The sequence below is a fragment of the Phasianus colchicus genome, chromosome 1, assembly GCF_987193195.1.
Source record: "Phasianus colchicus chromosome 1, bPhaCol1.hap1.1, whole genome shotgun sequence".
Taxonomy (NCBI): Eukaryota; Metazoa; Chordata; class Aves; order Galliformes; family Phasianidae; genus Phasianus; species Phasianus colchicus.
In genome coordinates this window covers 34,887,465-34,906,795 of record NC_143436.1, presented here as the reverse complement: position 1 = coordinate 34,906,795, position 19,331 = coordinate 34,887,465, and the positions used below count along the sequence as shown (strand labels likewise).

The window sequence follows — 19,331 nt, the reverse complement described above, 5'->3', positions numbered from 1 at the left end:
CTCCGCCCCACGGGAGGGCAGGGCGGAGAGGGGCGCTGCGCCGCAGCCCGGGGCGGGGGGAGGGAGGGAGGGAGGGAGGGAGGGATGGAGGGAAGGAGCGGGGGGAGCCTCGGTCGGAAGCGCCCCGCACCTCAGCTGCGGGCGGCGCGATGCTGACTAAGGCGGGCGGCGTTCCGCGGGGGCTGGCGCAGGAAGCACTGAGTCAGCGCCGGGCCGGGGGGGCTCAGCACCGCGCTGCCGCTCGCCGTGTCGCTGCCCGGCTCCGGGAGTCAGACGTTCTCATGCTCGCTTCTAGGGTTTGTCGTTTTGTTGGCAGTTTCGACTTGTGAAATGTCAAGGCAGGTTTTATTTGGTGACGTCTCCCGGTATTTGTAAAAACAATGTAGTGCCTCGCTGATAATTACGCCGGGAAGGCGCATAGCTTTAAGTGCGTGCATTTATGTAAGGATGGCTACGTACGTGCTGTGCATGCACACGCTTGCTGGTTGGCTGTGGGTCTCCGACACGGAACCGTGCTGCGTGTGGTGTTAGCTGAAGATGTGTTCTTCCTGCAGTGATTCACTTGAAACTGAGGTGTCGTACACAGTGTGTGTTAAATACACAGATTACTCAAGATAAAAATACCACAGTTTTAAATAACTGAGCCGTGAAGTCAAGCGTGCACCTAAATTAAGAGCACCAGCTTAATCAAAATGCATCTTCGGTCTGAATGCTTGTCTTTTAATTCAGTGTTCACTTGCTGTTTTTTTTTCTGCTGCATCTTCTTTCCATGCATAGGATATTTTTTGTTAAGCTCTTTAATAATTTTTTCTACCTTTCTTAGTCCTGTGACTGCCTGTATTAACACATCATTCTGTAAATGCGAAGCATCCCCAGACTTCTGATACTGAAGCATCCAAAGACCAAACACATTTGTCAGTGTTTAAAACCTGACATCCAGTGAGGCTCCTCATTCTCCTCAGCAGAAAATGTAGGGTTTGCCCTTAGCACCACTGTGCTGCAGAGATGTGAGGTGTACCTGTGCTGCAGGACCCACATTATTAATTGATTTCCCTGACCCCTATCATTATTTTCTATACGGAGTGATGAATACATACATGCTAATGCACACAGAAAGCCAAAGCTGATGAAGTCTATTAGGAAAACACAGTGGCATTCAATACGCTGAGCATTACTAGTCTTGAACTTGCTGTCACTGTAGCACCATTAGTCCACATCCTTAATGTATGTCCCTTAACATACATCCATACTCAATGTACCTTGTAATTACCTCATTATGGTTAACTTCTGCTGACCCCTGTGTGGAACATGTTAACACACAGAGCAACTGTGAAATACCTGGGGAAAAGCAAGGGGAGATTTTTCAGAATTAACTTATAACTCCATTTATGTGGTTTGTGCCACAGACTTACGACTGTCAGACTTTTCTTCCACCTTTAATTCATTGCAATTCCATAAATACTTCCTTAATCAGCAAAACAAAGAAACAGCTATAAAATGGCACAGGTGAAGCAAGTCAGAATAACTTGCCATTGTGCAAGAAAGCAGCCATCAGATCTGGTGACTCAAAATTGAGTCCCTGAAATAATACGTCAGAACTGTGTTTATGTGCTTAAACAGAGTTCTTCACAGCACAATTGTAAGAAGTAATTAGCAAAATGTGCTCTACCACAGAGAAACCATTCATTGGTCTTCTCCCACTCTCACCCACCCCAAACACCAGGTCAGTTCTGCTTGCACAGGCTGTAGGGCGGGTGATCTGTTTCTGTCACACTTTCTCTGTCCTACAGTTAACTTCAAACTCAGCACCACAAGAGCTAGACACTAAGGAACTCCTCCCGCCCTACACACTGAACTGTGCATCTATAAATATGCATTATTTTCTGTGCATAAAATCCTTCATGCCTGGAGCATCCAAAACTGACTACCCACCTACTCTTCCTACAAACACACTCTGACGTTGCAGTATTAATTAACTGGACTCACTTAGTTTCTGCTTTCCCTTTAGCTCTGCTTGTTGCATGCCTCCTGTCAGTGCACCTATCTCTTGTGAAGTGCCAAGCAGGGAATTGGGTGGGCAGGAAGCAAAGCCCCAGGTGCCTGTTCTTTTAGAGGGATGCAACTGCAGCCCCTCTAGGTGGCTTTCCCAGGAGGCAGGTTGGAGAGTGGGAGCAGCCAGACAGGGGAGCTCTTCCTACAGACACAGTTCATCCCTGCAAAACCTTCAGAAGGTCTGCAGTCTGTAAGGAAAACTGTTAGAGCTGGCAGTGCCTCTAATGGTTCTCAGTTGCTCAACTTTCATGCTCTTGGCTCTTATAATGTCATTGTTTCCCCTTGCTCCCCAGTTGCCATGGAGATTTCCAAGTCAGACAACACCTGAATTTCTCCTACTAAAAGGAAAATATCATTTCAAAATTTCTTTACGCTTCATAAAGAAGCACCGAGGGCCACACGCCACTCAAGCAAGCTACAGTGTTGGGCTGTGGTTCTAATGAGCATCAGACTGTCCACAGGGAGACTGCTCCAGCTGTGTGCTAGCTCCTGCCCTGCGCCATCTGCAAGCGGGGGGCAAGCTGGGCTGCTGCCCTCCTCACTGCTACCCAGAGCAACAGGGCAACCAAGAACAGTCCCCAAACTGCCCCAGAGTGGGAAGGACTGGGATGGGTTGGGCTGGCATAAATCACCAGGAGATTCTACGTGATAAGCTGAGATCTCAACAGATAGCAGCAACTTCTGCCACATTTTTCTTTTTTCACAAGAGCTTTTCCAGAGATCGCTTTTGTAGGGCTCTAATGGTCATGCATTTGTTCTGCAGAAGGGGAGGAGGTGTTAAAACGAAAAGATAGACTTAAAGATGAGGCTTTAAATGACCGTATTTCAAAATCTTTTGTCTCACAAATTTTTTGGAGTCTGACTCCTGATGTTTTCATCTGCTGGGGGGAAGCTAGTGTCTTTCTGAGCATAATGTTTGAAATAAACAGTTAGATATCTCCAGCAGCAGTTCAGCCTAAAAGTCATGGCCAGAAGTGGGGTCATGGATGTTACAAGTGGGGTCACGAGCTTGACAGAAATTAAATTGTTTATAGTAGCATCTGGGTTTGCAAGACCAACAGAAGTGGAGCTGTAATGTGTAGTATTTGCCCATCTCCTGTACTTGTATATTTTTTTTTCTGAAGCCCCAGCTCCTGGAGACAAATGATTTTCTATTTATCAGAGAGCACACGATCCCTTTCTAGATTATGGAAAAAAAAACCAACACGTGATAAAGTGAGATAAATGTGTCCTAAGAACTTAAAAGAAATCATTCAGGGTAGGAAGATTGTGTTGTTTACATTTTTAAAATTCTTTTTATTATTTTCAATGAACTGATGTTTCCTAATATGTTAAGTACTTAGGAAACCAATGCTAAGTTGAAAGTGTTTCCAATTACATGAATGTGGGAAATTTCTTCCCAGGACAGACAACACCTTACACCTTGTAACCCGCAGCTGATGCCTCTGATACTTCACTCTGTCTTCTACCAAGATTATGACCCAAATGTTCTAGGGTGAAGATACGTCTAGTTTTGTTTCAGTAAAGTCTTCACTATGGAGACTAAAACCTGGAGTACAGTAGTCTCAGAGGTGATACAATGCATTGCTAAATCACAGTGAAAATCAAATGACTTTGTTTTTCCTTGCCAAACGCAAGAAGACACGTTTATGTACCTAATGAAGAGGTTGCATTTGGAAAAAAGGAGTTAGAGAACTGATGACACTGGGACTCATCTCACCTTATGCTATGAGTGTCTTTATCGAGTTGAACCTCTCTGGCTTTTTGTTTCCTTATGTGTCAGGTGGGAACAATTTATGCTCTACATGGTGGCAACACTGAAATAATGAATGTTTGCAAACTCTTTCAAAATCCCATGTTGGAGGTGAGATATCGAGAGTACAAATATTGGTGGTCATGGAAAGTACAGATGCACAAAACAATCCTGTTATTCTGCTACAAACAAGTTTTGGTTATTTATTAATAAAATTACATTTTCATCAACTTTTAAAAACTCTCATTCAAAGGATGCTGTATATCTAGTTTTGCCCTTGAGTTTACAAGTGAATTACAAAATCCCTGAAAACAGGACTTTTTAATGGAAACAATGAGGATCTCTGTATATGTAACACCCTGTGGCATGTGGCTCTGTGGGTATTTCCTTAGCATCAAGAATGACTAGCTATTACACCCAAAATATCCTTTGTACATCACTCATTTCTTTCTTGACAGTCACAAGGTCTTCCCTGTCAAAATTTCCTAGCCAGTCATGCAGTCAGGAACAGATCAGTTGTGTTCCCATGGCCAGAGACAACTTGTACCAGAGGCTCCTCAGCTTAGTTTCTTCTCACCACATCCTAAGAACAGCTTCTTAAAGAAGGCTGTAGTAAATGCTTTGGCCATGACCAAGCCCACACTTTTTAGTACTGTGACCCACCCTTCCTGGAAACAGGACCAGGGAGGGGTTATCTGATTGCCTTTGGAACTGAAGGAGGAGATCTCTGGAAGCTGAGATTCCTTATCACCCATCATTACGTCTCCAGGAGGGCTGCTCAAACCTCCGTTTCTCCAAGACAATCAGCATACCAAACAGCAGAGCCACAACTCCTGCCTCTCTGCGGTGCTCTGGACAGAAGTGAGGCTTTTCCTCCATCTGCAAGGCTGGGGAGGCTTTGGCAGAGACACGGGGCATGGCTCCAGCCACTTGAAAGCTATAGGTTTTCTTCAGAGAGCTGGGGAGGAAACCAACATGTGTGCCCTGCAAGTGCCCTGCCCGCCTGCATTGGTGAGGTGCCTCTGGGCAGAGCAGAGGAGAGCCTGGGCTGCTGACAAAACCAACTTTGCTGCTTTGTGCCTTTCTTCTGGTCAAACCTAGTGTAGGAGAATTAATCAGGCAGCCACAGAAAGGCCAGCAAAGCCTGGCTTTACCAAAGGGAGCCCTCACCCCAATCGATACAGCCCCCTGAGAAGAAAAGAGTGGTTTGCTAATAATTAGACTTTCTACAAACATTAATTGTTTGCCTTGAGACAAAACACATTCCACTCGAAATCCCAAAGGGGTTAGATTTTTGTAAAGAAAATGGTAATAATAAAAAACCTTAACGGGTATTATTCCTAGCTGGAAGTGATTGGGGCTAGAAGTCACCTTTCAAACAAAGGAAACACTGACTTGTTATACAGAATTAACTGGAAAAAGTTACTGATAGTCCAGGCGGCCATGCAGGGAGGTGGGGGTGTTTAAATATAGCAATAGCCATAGCCATAATGACTCCTAAAATTAAAAAGAAAAATGAGCGCAAGCAAAAATGTACAGTGTCAGTGAAATTAATTCACTGGAAAGTGAGGATAATCCACTCTCATAAAAAGCAGAAAATAACTTCACGCGGTTGACAGTTTTATTATAGGAACATAGGAAAATGGTGACAGAAAATGATATTTTGATGCCGATTGTTTTATTTGTGCTCTTTCTGTGTGTTTTCTTTTCACAGGTCTGAGCTTTTAATACACCCTGACTGTCAAGTAATAAGCAAATGGAATGGTGTGAATTAATTATCTCTTTCATTTAAATGTACATTTTAATTAAGTTTATTGGTGGGAGAATTGACATCTTGAAAAGTTCTGTACATTTAAGAGATGTTAAAATAACAAAATCACTGAAGCTTAAAGAACATCAAGTAGGAATGGCATTTGTTTGCCTTAACTGACTGGGAGATGTAAACGACTTATCCCGCTGACTTTTAAAAGAGCTAAAAATCTAAAGAAATTAAAATAATTAGAGAACTTAACTCATTTAAAATATAATTTTGTTAAGCACCGAGTCCATAATTAAAACCAAAATAGAAGAGGTAGCTATAATTAAAAGTGTATTCCCCAGAGGGAATTACCGCGTTCCATACCTAAAGGAAGAAAACCTTTGGAGAATTGTTAGTGGAAGGCAGGGTTTATTATTTCTGAGGGTGGAAGGAGACTGATTTTTGTTTTTATTTTTCTTCGTTTTAAATAGAACCCTGTAAATATTTTTCTCACCTATAGCTAAACCAGTAACATGGAGGGATTTGCTGGCTTTACGTAAGATCAAAAAGATTGACTTTTCATCTGGCAAATGGCTTCATCGTCAGGAAAAACAAAACAAAACCGAAAAAGTAAAACTGAAAAGAAAAAAAAAAAAAGCTGTTATTTCACCAGCTTGGGTTCAGTAAGTGCCTGTTGTGTATCACAGCAGAGAGAGGAAAAAGGTCAGAGTTTAAATTTAGCTCGCTGCCTTGCAGGGTCCCAGCTTGAGTCCTGCACACAGGGCTCAATTCTTCCCTCCCTCGCGTGCCCCACAACCCCACCGCCGTGCTTCACGCTCACCGCATCCCGGCAAGGGTCACAGGCCCAGATCAGCAGCACTCACTGCCATGGGGGGAGGCTTTGCCAAGGGAAAAACGTGGTGCTGGGGCATGGGGTGGGTAGAGGCAGTTCAGAGGAGAAATAAAATTGGAGGGAAATGAGTTCTTTCAAATGAAAAGTTGAGTGTCATGAGCTGCCATAAATAAAACACACTTTCTACTGTTACAGAGAGAATAAAACGCCGACACGTTAGATAGCAGAAGAGCTGTGGAAATAAGGATTGCACCACTGAAATTAGGATAAAGACAGAAGGTAAAGCAGTAAAGCCCCTGAGGTTCCATCCGAAAGGGAGAGCAGAAAGCAGTGGCGGACATGAGTATAGCATCTTTTCTCTATGTGCTTTGCACTTTGCTCCTAGGACTTGGCTTTCTTGAGCTCCTTGTTTGGAGCTCCTGGGGTCTGGGGAGAGGACTGGGAGGGGAGGTGTGGATCTGGGCTGTGGTTGTCACCCCACACCAATCTCTGAGGGAGTGAGCAGAGTCCCAGACGCACACACAAGGTGTAAATCAAAGCAGCTTCTCCTCAGAAGGTCCCTGCCACATAACCAGAGGGTCACGTGCTGCTCCCCATCTCTAGGAGAACTTATGTGAAAAATGGACAGCAACAGAACTGGTCCTGCTTGACAAGCTGGGCTGCTGCCCACTAGCAGTGAGCAGACCAAAGTCTATCTCTGGTGGTCTAGTGAGGCTGGAGTTTGCTAGCAGGAGATGATGTGAACCCCATGGCAGTAAGGAGAAAGAGAACCGCAGCCTGTTGATTTTTTTTTTGTTATTTTTTTTTTCTGGATCTGGACCTATGTATGCAATTTTGAGAAGGCTTTTGAAGTGGGTTCACTCTTGTGTTTTAATCAAGATATTTTTAAACAAACCTTTGTACTTTGTACCCATGGTAAAATAAATAAATAAATAAATGATCAAAATCATGCTAGTTAGTTTTGGTTATGTGTCTGTGCTGATCATGATTACCTAAACTGAACATGACCTAAGGCTGCCTGTGCAACTAAAACTTTAGCTTCTCATTTATTCACTTGCTGCTTATTTTGCTGATAGTGATGTCTTGGTATCAGCAGAAAGAGCACAACTCTTGTTTCTATTATTGCGAGGCAAATTTCTGCTTCAGAGGAGCTACAGATCAGCAAGGTTTGCAACAGCACAGACAATTTCTTTTGCATCCAGAGCACTTAAGCACAAAAAATAAATTAGTGCACTTAATAAACAGGGTGCATGGGAAGGTTGTAGGCATTTATATTTGTGGTAATGTGCAACTGAAGACATGGCCTTGGACATAGGGTAGAGTCCAGCAGAGACTGAGGCACAGGCTTGAGCGACCTCAGGCCTACTGCCTCATCCCTGGAACCAATTCTGCCGGTGTGGACATTTTTAATCACTTTCCAGTTGTTACTGTTTGCGCTTACATATCTTTAATAATAATGAAGTAATCTTTAATAAGTAAATTAATTATGAGTCTTTCATTACGTGTCATCTAACTGATGTGTGTGAATAGGCAGCAGACTTGCACTTGGCACCTTTAATGCAGTCACTTTCTCAAGTTCTGATCTGTAATGGTGGAGGTGGCTCCTCTTTTACTAACTGCAGTAGATGCTCTATCGTTACTTACTGGGGGAACTGCCAAAGAAAGGTTTGTTATAGATGCATTTGTGCACATGCACACTGGAATATGAGGCAGTATGCCACGATACCCACTCCAGATAGACAAGATGTTGATGGACGGAGAGATGCTTGCTCCTCGCTGACTGAGTTCCCTGAAGGCCATGGAGGCACCTGGGAGCAGGATACAGCCTTGCTGGGTCCCAGCCTGGAGCCTCCCCTTTCTCTTTTTCCATCGGGGCAATTTTAATCCAGGTAGACTGGACACGTTTATTTGCAGCCATTGCCTGCACTCCTGGGAGTTGGGGCCAGTTTCCCAGGAGCCAGTGTTCTGTGTCATCTCCCCGCCCCAGCACCAAATTGTGCTGCCTTTTTCAAGCTATCTTTTATTTTTAACTGTTCTGCAGTCTTCTGGAGTTACGTATGGCAAATTCTTTAAACTTTTCCTTCTCCATTTTCCTTATCTTCCAAGTGAGGATAACACCTCAGGGGATTGGAGATATTTGCAGAGTGCTCTGAGATGAGTGGCAGTAAGTCCCATGCGAGACCAAAGTGCATTTTGATATAGACAACTTAAAACTGAAGCAATGTTTGATTCCATCTCTCCAGCTGTTCACTGTGGTTTCTTTAACTCATTAAAAAACATTGCTGCAGAGGAGTTGCTGCCTGTGGCCCTTGCCTTTTGCACTGTGCTTCCTTCGTTGCATAGCTCACAGTTACACATTTTCCTTAAGCAGCTTTCCTCTGGCAAATTGCAGCTTTCTCTTCCACTTCTCTACACAGGAAAGAAGAGCACCTTTCATTTGCTTTCATACAAGTTTTCTGCATTTTGCTTTTAGCTTTAGTGTAACAGTTTAAAATTGAATAGATGCCTTTCATCAAGCTGCTGTTGTATTTTCTATTCTACCACAATCCTGCAGTACTTACAAAAGATATTGCAAGTGCGATAAAAATCCAGAACATGATTCAACAGTTTCATTCACCTTCCTAAAAAAAAATGACACATTCATGTTATTTTCCACACTGTTTGCTTGCTAAATAAATAAATACATATATATATAAAATTCTCCTTTAAGATAAAATAAAAATTCACAAAGCTTACAGGGTGTAAGCTTCTCTTGTATTTTTGCTAAGGCACTTTCCATCTGAGCTCAATATATTTGTAATTACTCAACACCACAGAATCTCTCCTTGGGCAGAAGATTAGATAATAAAGTGTCTGTGACAAGCACCAATTTTTAGAATGGCCAGAGCAACAACACCTAAGATATCTTAAGAGCAGAAATTCTGCTTGAAAGAATACACTGGTGTTTCTATTTACTAACTTATCAGCTTTGCTTAAATTAACTATGACTGAAGTATGCTCTACCCTTTTCCTCAATTAACTTTTCATTCATTCACAAATTCACTGGGCCTCACCCTGGAATGAGACCCTTCATTCTTCAAAGAGCCTGGGTGACCTGCTACAGTTTTCGACTAATCAGAGAAACAAAAAAAGGCTGAGATTAAACCCCAAAGAAGCCAGACTATCTTGGAATTCACTTGCAAGAATAAACATTGTCACTTACAACAAACAGATCTGTAGATATTTAACAAAGCCCAGGGTGCCCTATACAGTGAAGATTTCCGCATTTGATTGCCATCTTATCCACCAGAGTAGTTTCCTTCGTTCTTTATCTAATCGAGAAGTTAGCTGGTGTGTTTGACAAAAGAAACTTTCAGCACATTTCTAGGGGTTTATACAACCTTCTCTGTTCCTGTCCATTGCAGATAGATAGCTTAAGTGATATAGTGATTCATAAAAATCACCTTAAAATTTAATTGAAACAGAAGTACAGAATTGTACATCATCATCTCTGTTTGATGGGTCAACTTACATGTGGCATTTATTTTTGCAAGAAGAAAAAGAAACGTCTAAAATTTATTATGGTTAAATGCCACCATTTTAGAACAGGCTCTGTGGTAACTTACCATTAATTATCTTTTACACAAAATGTTGTTTCAGATGCCTTTTCACTGGCAAGAACGATGTTCTTGAGCTGACTGAATGCTTGCAACTAAATTGATGTCAGCATCACAGAAACCCTTAGAAAAGTTTGGAATCAAAAAATTGCTAAGATTTAAGAAAAAAGATTACTTGATTTGTTGGGATATACCAGTTGGTTGTGTTTTTCATTTTATAGATGAGCTGTTCATTTTATAGATGAACAGTTAATGAACTGCCTGTCAAAAACAGTCTGTCAAAGAGAGATCACAAAAGAGTAAAATTATCAGCAAGCAATATTTAGTACAGAAAAACTCCTAACATACTCCATTTGTTACACTGTATGTCAGTGAAAGCATTACCTGATGTGTTCTCATTGGAAGTGCAAGGTATGGATGGTAAATATCTTCTCCTAACTATTGTGTTCGTGCAAAGGAGATAAAGCAAATGAACAGGAAGCTTGAAAGAAAATGTGCTAACCATACAGGACATGTGTCATGAAGAATGAAAAGAGGTCAAAAGGAGTGGACAGATCAATAGAGTTTCATGCCATAACCATCACAGCACACCTAAACTGCATGCATCTCCAGCAGTTACTTTGACCCTCTTTCATGGGAAGACATTTCTCTGTTGTATTTATTGTACTTCAGAGAAGCAGAGGGAAATGAGTTCTTTTAGTAAATTGAAAGGCAGAACTGGAGAAAATGGTAAGCTGCTAACACAGAGAGGTTTGTGTGCCCCAACCTCTGTCTGGGGTGTTCAGGTATGTTGTTCAGTATGGCTGGAGGAAAAAAGAAAAAGAAAAAAAAAAGGAGATGATCAGTAAGATATAAAGAGTCTCCTTTGTGTCAGATGGCTGCTGAGAGTGGATTTAGCTCTTGCCTGCAGTGGGTTACCTAAAGTTTCCTGCAGGCCCTTCTGCTGGCAGAGCCAGGAGTGTGGAGCAGATGGGGAGAAGTGTGAAGTAGCAGAGATGAGGATTCTTTGGTCAGCACAATTGGATCCGAAAGCGGATGTCTGCCTTCCACCTTTGCTCTACTGAGAAAATGAAAAATACAGCATCATGTCAATTGAGGCAGATTGCTTGCCTTCCATTTTAGCACAGCTCAGGCAGACACAATAAAATTTTACACAGCAGTTTGATGGGAGGCATTGTTCCTTAAAACACAACACAAACAGGCTATGAAAGGAAAGTAAATGGACTTCTTGTAGCCTCCTGCTCCCCAGTGTGCTAACAGTGCAGAGCCTGATCTTGAGTAAGGGTCTCGCCCTGCTCCCGTCAATCTAATCACAGGCTGCAGGGGAGGCAATGAAAAGCCCCAGGGGGATAAATAAGGACTACTGAGTTGAGCAAGAGCTTGCACAGGCTGTACTTTTTGCAGTGCATGTCTACATTTGGGGTGAAGATTAGCAGTCTAGTGGCCTCAGTGCAAGCAGAAAGCATGTTTCAGGCTGAACGTTTTCACGGCTGACTTGCAAACTGCTTTTGAGAGTGCACTAGCACAGACATATTAAAACCACTATATAGTTTGAGCCCTTCTTCCTTTCTTGTTTAGAATTTTATGAAAGATTTAAGATGGCTTTCCTTTGATTTCAGTTAACCTAGCTACTCTGCATTTCTTCGTAAAGATTGTGGAAAACAGGATTTTATGAGTAATTCAAACTACGCATGAAGAGTCTGTTAACAAATACGTAGTGCCAAATTCTTAGATACATGGGACCACTGCAGTAAAAACAAAGGGATTGTATGGGTGGGAATAGGAATAGATTTTGCAAGGAATGTGGATTCCCAAAGGAAGTGGTAACATTCATAAACTCTTGAAAACCCATTTTCCATACCCGCCACTCTCAACACCTTCTACTTATAAACTGTGCTGTTCAGTAAAACCTGCACTTTTCTGGCCTGCTGTGCCGTGGTATTATGGTTGAACAAGTGGGGTGAAAAACAGGCATGTGAAATTTTCACAGTGCAGCACACACCAACACAAAACCTTGCCTGGTTTCAAATTTCTTTACCAATCCAAAACCCAGACAAGCTTCATTGAAAGGTTTGTTAAGGTTCATGAACCGCAGGATGAGTTTGGGGGGGGTGCCAAAAAAAAGAAAAGTCTGCAAGAGCAAGGAGAAACTGAACAGATCTGCTCCATGCTCCGCCATGCACTACAGGTCTTGGGCAGATCCTCTCCCTTCTCTCCAAATGGCATGGCATGAGTAAGGCTGCTGACTTCTGCGTGTCCCAAGAGTGCTGGGAGGATGAACAGCCAAGAAGCATTTGTATTTGCAGAGTCCCACCTAGACTGGAGGGGGCTGTGGGGACTGGTCCACAGTATAGGTACCTGTGCTTGATCATGGGAAGCCCTGACAAGAAGCTGCAATGCCCTACAGAGACTTTCCCAGTAGAACCATACCAGCAAAGCTCCAACAGAAAAGTCACTGTTATGACAATTTGTGTTATTTTCCTGAAGAGAATTTCTTTTATTTCTAACATACACATTCTCATGGATTTTGCAAGGATACTCCCGCTCCTTTGAAACAAGGGAAATAATTTTAAAATGCAATTTACACGACAGGGCATCAGAAGGACAGACTGTGGCCTCATGAAGGAGAGGTAGGTGAATGGCACGGCTCTGCTGCAATGTTCACAGGCAGGCTGCAGGCTGTACATGCAGAGAGAGAATCCTAGCAGTATGCAACAACTCCTTGCAAATCATCACGATGTCACAACTGTAATTAGTTTGCTAGGAATGGTTCTGAACCTGGATTCAGTTGCAATAGAGTCATTTAACTTTTCAGAAACTGTTCTACTGAGCACGTAGGAAAAGATGCTGAGAAAGAAAGAAAAACAAACACAAGAAACACAGTTAATATTTATATAATTAAATAGTCCAAATGCCAATGTTCTTTTTGAGGAAAAATCATGCCAGTCTCGATCACAGCTCTACAATTTCAAAAAAAAAAAAAAAAAAAAAAAAAAAAGAAAAGAAAAGAAAAATGGTTGTACAGAAGGAGTCATCACTCTGTGGGCTTCAGAGAAAGCTTTGTTTTAAAGCTGAGTAAATGCACTAATCTGTTGGCTAATCTACACTGCTGTTTGGAGAAATTGCAACTATTTAAACTTATGAGATTCTGTGTTTAAAGTATTCAGGTGTGTTACAAATAATTATATATAATAAGGTATCCCACCATGACTCTACATGTAATCAGGCACCTTGTTTTGCTCTTTAACTTCCATGATTGCCTTTAAGAGGAGCCATGTGGTTTCTGACCGTGTTATTAAAAGTACTTAATGTATCTTGCTGTTTTGTCTATAATCTTCATTTAAATGTTGCAAGTCTGCAAAGCCCTGCCCCACAAATTCCTCAATACCAGGGCGAAGAAAAGTTTTTCATGTCTGTAAAATAATTTTATTGGGTATGAAGATTACTTGCAGCAACCTCATTCATTGTGGATTGATGAAATCAGAGACTTTGTGACAATCCCATAGCATGTGCAGTGGAGTGTCGAGATACTGATCACAGCAAGCAATTTTGTGAAAATTTGATTTTGCAGCAGCCATACCAAGAGGTGTACAATACATTCAAAAAGGAATTTTCTGCGTGTAAGTCTAGACATAAGGTGTAGTGAGGGTAGAGAAATACTGGATGTGATATTTGCAGCAGGAAACAGAGAGGTCTCTGCATTTTTACTTCATACATGATGAAGTGAGTTGCAAGTTCAGATGGTTGAATTATTGTAGATTGTGCTCTGAAGTATAGCTATGTAACATAAAAATATATATATTTTATAGGAAAGGTGCAGAAATCAAGGATTTCAGCTGCAAATTGCTTCAAAAGAGGGGTGCCTCCAGCTTTCCAATACTTCATATGATTCTCAGCATTTATGTGGGAAAGAATTCATTCCAAAATGTGTGAGAGGAAGTAGGATGGCATGCATAAGGGATTCATTTTTGGGGAACTAGACATGGCCTCAGCCAATTCATAGAATCATAGAATTATAGAATCATACAATCATAGAATGGCCTGGGTTGGAAAGGACCACAATGATCATTGAGTTTCAACCCCCTGCTGTGTGCAGGGTCACCAACCACCAGATCAGGCTGCCTAGAGCCACATCCAGCCTGGCCTTGAATGCCTCCAGGGATGGGGCATCCACAACCTCCTTGGGCAACCTGTTCCAGTCTGTCACCACCCTCTGTGTGAAAAGCTTCCTCCTAATATCTAACCTAAGCCTCTCCTGTCTGAGTTTAAAACCTGCCTAAGAAAGATCAGAGGCCAACCACAGCGAAATGTAAAACTCTTCTACCAAACATGTTTATCCTCTCACTACATGCTTCAGAGTCCATGTCTATGTCCACACGTCCACACATTCAGATGAACCCCCATTTATCCTACAGACAAAAAGAACAAAAGAGAATGTTACTGCAATTTTCAGGCCTAAACAGCTGAACAAGAATAATCATTAACTTAATAATGCACCTTGAAAATAATACAGAGATGTAGGACAGCTTCCAAAAAATAAAAGGGTTGGTATGAACAGATCCATCAGCCACATTAAAGTTTCATCCTGCAACTTTGTTATTTCTGTGTTCTTGACACCACTAAATGTACTGTAAAGCCAATGAAATCTGAACATATTATTACTTCCAATGTTTGCATGATACCAGTTAAGAGTAAATTAATGTTTATGCCACTTTACATTTCAGAATATTTTATGAACACTGATTAAATATGACATCCTATGTAAAACTTGTCAGCTCAAATTAGGTACATCAAGTATATTGTTTTACAGGAGATTTTTTAGAATATATTACATCACGCTTGCATATCACTTTCAAAAAAAAAAAAAAAAAAAAACATTTTTTTTTCTGTTGCAAAACAAATGTTAGGAAGATGAGCACTGCAGGATTATCTCCTATGTACTCATAAGAAAACTAAGACACAGGCTTAGATCTTTGCTGTTGTGATTCTTCTCTTGCAGTCTAACCAAATCCTATGGATAGAACAATAAATTCATTTACCCTCAGCACTGTTTTAACCATCATATTTAATGAGTTAGGTGGTTTGTTATGATAAATAGTCACTGAGTTTTATTGGAAGGCTAGGGCATCAGATTCCTCTCTTTTATCAGATATCTGAAGCACTGCCATCTCCTCTAGGAATGCGGTGTTTCTGGAGGGTGCTTAAAGTGCTTAATCAGGTTCCCCCCCAAAAAAAAAGATGCGTGGAAGAATCTTAATAACTGCCTACTTATAAACTTAATACATATTGACTGTGTGTAGTTTCTTAAGAGCTGTAGACGTCTTCTAGCACTGTGACATAGCTATAACCCCTTGAAACCATAAAAACCCATTCTCTGTCTAGTGTCATGGGCTCTCTGGGTGCGATAATCACGTTAAATGCGTACTTAACCTCTTAGCAGTGCACACTGCAAAGCCACCAGGATGTGTGCTTCTCTATGAGTGCTCCTGAGGAACGGGAGGGCAGAACGTCAGGATTACAGGGCTGCCACCGCTAATGACTGCTCTCCAAACAAGTCCTGTGGTCATTGACTGGGCAAGGCTGGAAAGCTTCCAACGTGGATGTTTAGACTGCCTTGACTAAGTGATACGTGGGGACTTCTTTCTACAGTGCTGTTAGCGTCTTGATGTTAACATGGAATAGGGCTCACTGAGAGCACTTTTTTTTTTTTTTTTTCTTGGAGAAAGAGCAACAACAACAACAACAAAAAAAAAGAGAGAGAGAGAGAGAAAGGGAAAAGGGAGGGGGGGGGGAACAACAAAAACAAAAGCAAAAAAAGAAAAAACATTTAGGTGGAGGAATGACTGAGGCGCTCCCCGCTGACCAGCAGTCGCACAGGGGGGTACGCGGCCCCACAGGCCCGGGAGAGCCTGAGGCGAAGCATCGGTTCCGGGCTGGAGGCTCCCAGCGGCCGTCCAGCCGGCTCCTGTCGCTGCAGCCCGAGCTGACGGAGCGGCTGCCGGGGCGCTGAGAGGAAAAGGCGCGCAACGGCAGCTCCCGCCGCGCGAGTAGCCGGGCCTCCGGACCGCTCCGAGCCCGGTCCCCCCCCTAGCGGCCGCCGCTGTGCCCCGTGTCTGCTCGGCGAGATCCCCACGGGCCTTCCCCACAGCCCCGCTGGCCCGAAGTGCCCGCTGATGTGGTGCGTCGTGCTGTTGTTGGCACTGCGGGCCCCGGCCGTGGTCAGCGCTGTGCGCACACATGGCGTGTGACCCGCCGGCCTCGCGCTGTACAGCTCCCCTTGGGCCTAAATGCACAAACCGTGCTCGCTCGTTTTGCCACCACCGTGACGCGGGTCAGCATTCCAGCCCATCTCAACACGGAGAGGAACGGGCGCTGTGGGAACGGCGGGATGTTTTAGTGGCAACTTAAGAACGTTGTTTCAAGAATCCCATTCTGAATTCCCCTTTCTCTGCAGGTCTGAACCTGCAGGTCCCACCCACTTGGGTTCAGATTTTGTTTAAGAAAGGCTGCCACGAGGCAGAAATGAACTGAGAGAAACCGTCTGTTTCCAAGTGTGGGAGCGCATATGTATCAGGAAAGGGAGATGTTATATTTGATCCTACATATGTTTATATGTGCACAAATAAGGCATGCTGTGACATATGGATTTCCTATATTTTGCCTATATAAACAGACACATAAAATAAATACACACCAATGGACAAAAATAGTGCATGGAGAGAACCTGCTATGCAGAAATTCTCTCCCTGCAACTGTAGCACGAGTATGAAAAAGCAGCCGTAACCTCATCTTTGCTTTAATAAACACAGCAGATATAAACAAATATCAAAACTGGAAAGGCTGTAAAATACAAGATAAAATTTTGAGGGAAAAAAAAAAAATCATAAAAGTTGTCAACAGTGTAACACATTCCCCATGTGTACTGAAAGCTTTGCAAGACCTTGAATGCAATAAAATGTCCCCAGTCCTAATGTGCCTGGCTTTATCTCTGTTGCAGAAATGTTCTCGTAGAGCTGTTTTCCAAAGACTGTCACAACTTGTGACAACGTTTTTCTTCTAATTTGTATACACCAAAAATGATTTCTGGAGAAGCCCGCAGCGCTTTGAAAATAAGCAAATATAGTAGCTGCAGAGAGATATATGCGTATATTCCAGTAGAAAGAATGCTTTCCTCTCCATCAAATCTTCACTAGAGGAGTTGAGTTCTCTGTATCGAGAGATTTGTAGAATTCGTAGAATTCTGGATTAATCTTATCCGGAGTCTATACCCGGTCTCCCACTTCTTTCTTTGTACTCATAACTGTTCTCTCAACTTCTCTGCCTCACAGCTGCTCCACTTATAATTTATCTGCCTGGTCACCTCCCTCATATGAGCTGAGCTGGGTTTTCTTCAAAGCTGAAGGAGTGAGCAGCAGGGCTGCATGCGACACAGGCAGCGCTGACAAGGGGGGGGGGTGAGCAAGCTGCTCCTTCTCTTTGGTCATGAGTTCATGAGTCTTGTAAAGCTTCTGGGCTGGGTAACCAGAGAAAGCAGAGATTAAAGATAAATAACCTTTGAGATGAAACCACATCATCTTTGATCTAAGGCAAGTTTGCTGCACTTTTTCTGCAAGCTTGCACTAAAGCAGACCTAGCAGGCTGCAGGGGTGTCAGTGGAAGAATTGTCTGATTGGTGCTGGGTAGCAGATGATGCTTCACACTGCTGCCATCAGTCATGATGGCACAGATGAGTCGAAGGCAGTCAGGCATCTCTGTGATCCAGGTGCTAGAGCAGCCCACTGGGAACACCAAGTGTTGGCACAAACAACAGCAGCCTCTAAGCTTCTCAGATCTCTACTGGAAGGCTCTTCAGCAGCACGAGTCAGGAACTGAGGCAAAAGAATAATGGTGGAGTAGTACTCTGTGCTTGTAAGAGAGAGCAAAGATTGGGGCCAGAAATATATCAGAATATATCAGAAATATATGGTGACTGCTCCAAAAGAAACGTCTGCTTTTTTATTACATTGGCCCATGGTGTCAGAGGTGGATGTTGGTGGTATGGCAGTAGAGACTGAATCTTCCCACCAATATCCCGTTGCATTCTCTTGCCATGTGACAGATGGCAGCAGAGGGGCACTCTGACACAATGGTGTGTGAGATGGAAGTGTGTATGAAGCAAAGGTGTGGAACTGAATTCCTCCATGCAGAAAAAAATCATCCACTGATGCTTGCTGAATGTGTATGGAGACCAAACATTGCATGTCAACACAGTGAGGCAGAGGGTGTCACAACAGCAACAGTGGGACACCTCCACTGGTGCAGATTTTTATGAGCACAGCATGCAGGCTCTCGTTCATCACAGGTGAAGATGCAGAACTAATGGTGGTGGCTATGTTGTGTTTTGTAGCTGAGAATTTGCTCTTATCAAATAGTGCAATTGTACTCTTTGTTGTAGCCTCCATGGAAATAAATAGGAGGCATTACTTTTGGAGCAGCCTACATACAAAGTGGATTCACTCACATCTGGAAGTAGCAGCCAGGCAAGTATATGCAATATCAAGCATTTGGAATGGGATAGCTACCTCTGAGTCTGCATGACATGACCCAGGTCATGGAGTGATAAAAGGAGATACACTGTATATGAGCTAAAAGTTATTTCAGGGCAGGATTCCCTCCCTGTTGCACCCCTCTTCCTTCATCTTCTGCTCTCCTTTGTTTGAAGGGCGTTCAGTGCTGAGCCAAGCTTCCTCATTTTTATTTGTTTTGCTGTTCACTTTAACGTTTTCTTTTCCTTTACACCTCTCACAAAGGCTGAACAACATGGTGCATGCAAACACACTGCATCTTTCAGCTTCTGGTGAGCAGACCTCAATACGTATTCTTGTTGATCTATCCAGGCAAGAGTTCAAGACAACAAACTTACCCTAGGCTGAGTGGCTGTGGCCATGAGCGTGGTGTCTGGAGGCCTCAGATCTAACTAGATATCCATAAGTCTGTATGGGGCTGGCAGCTATGGCAGAGCCCTTCCAGAATCACAGCTGGAAACCAGGGGAGACATCATAGGTATCTAATGCATCACCAGATGCAATAGATAGACGAGATCCCAGCTGGTCTACTTAGACTCATGCTGGTGTAAATTGGAGTAACTGCACTGCTTTCACAGAAGATTTGGACCCCTGTTCATTTTGTTCATTGTTATTAATCCAAATGAAAAAAGAAAAAAAAAAAAAAAGACTTAGGCACAGTGCAGAACCAGCTGAGTCCATCATATATCTTCAACCAAAGATGATGATCAATGATGTTAGCGTTTCATCTCAACCACAGTGTTTAATTAGAGAGTGGTCATTCTTGAGAACATTT

At 42.8% G+C, this 19,331-nt stretch overlaps 1 long non-coding RNA gene across 3 annotated transcripts; it reads right to left on the bottom strand.

The window, feature by feature from the left end:
• Window positions 1–5,822: 5,822 nt before the first annotated feature.
• On the bottom strand, window positions 5,823–17,083 carry LOC149919494 (uncharacterized). Of its 3 annotated transcripts, none has more exons than XR_016465685.1 (5): window positions 15,423–17,083; window positions 14,317–14,401; window positions 10,911–12,839; window positions 8,958–9,017; window positions 5,823–8,805 (listed from the first exon to the last, which is right to left on the bottom strand). It is a non-coding gene; the product is annotated as an uncharacterized LOC149919494 (long non-coding RNA). The 3 variants fall into 3 exon arrangements; XR_016465686.1 differs by having other exon boundaries at window positions 5,823–9,017; window positions 10,911–11,052; window positions 12,578–12,839; XR_016465681.1 differs by having other exon boundaries at window positions 5,823–9,017.
• Window positions 17,084–19,331: the final 2,248 nt, after the last annotated feature.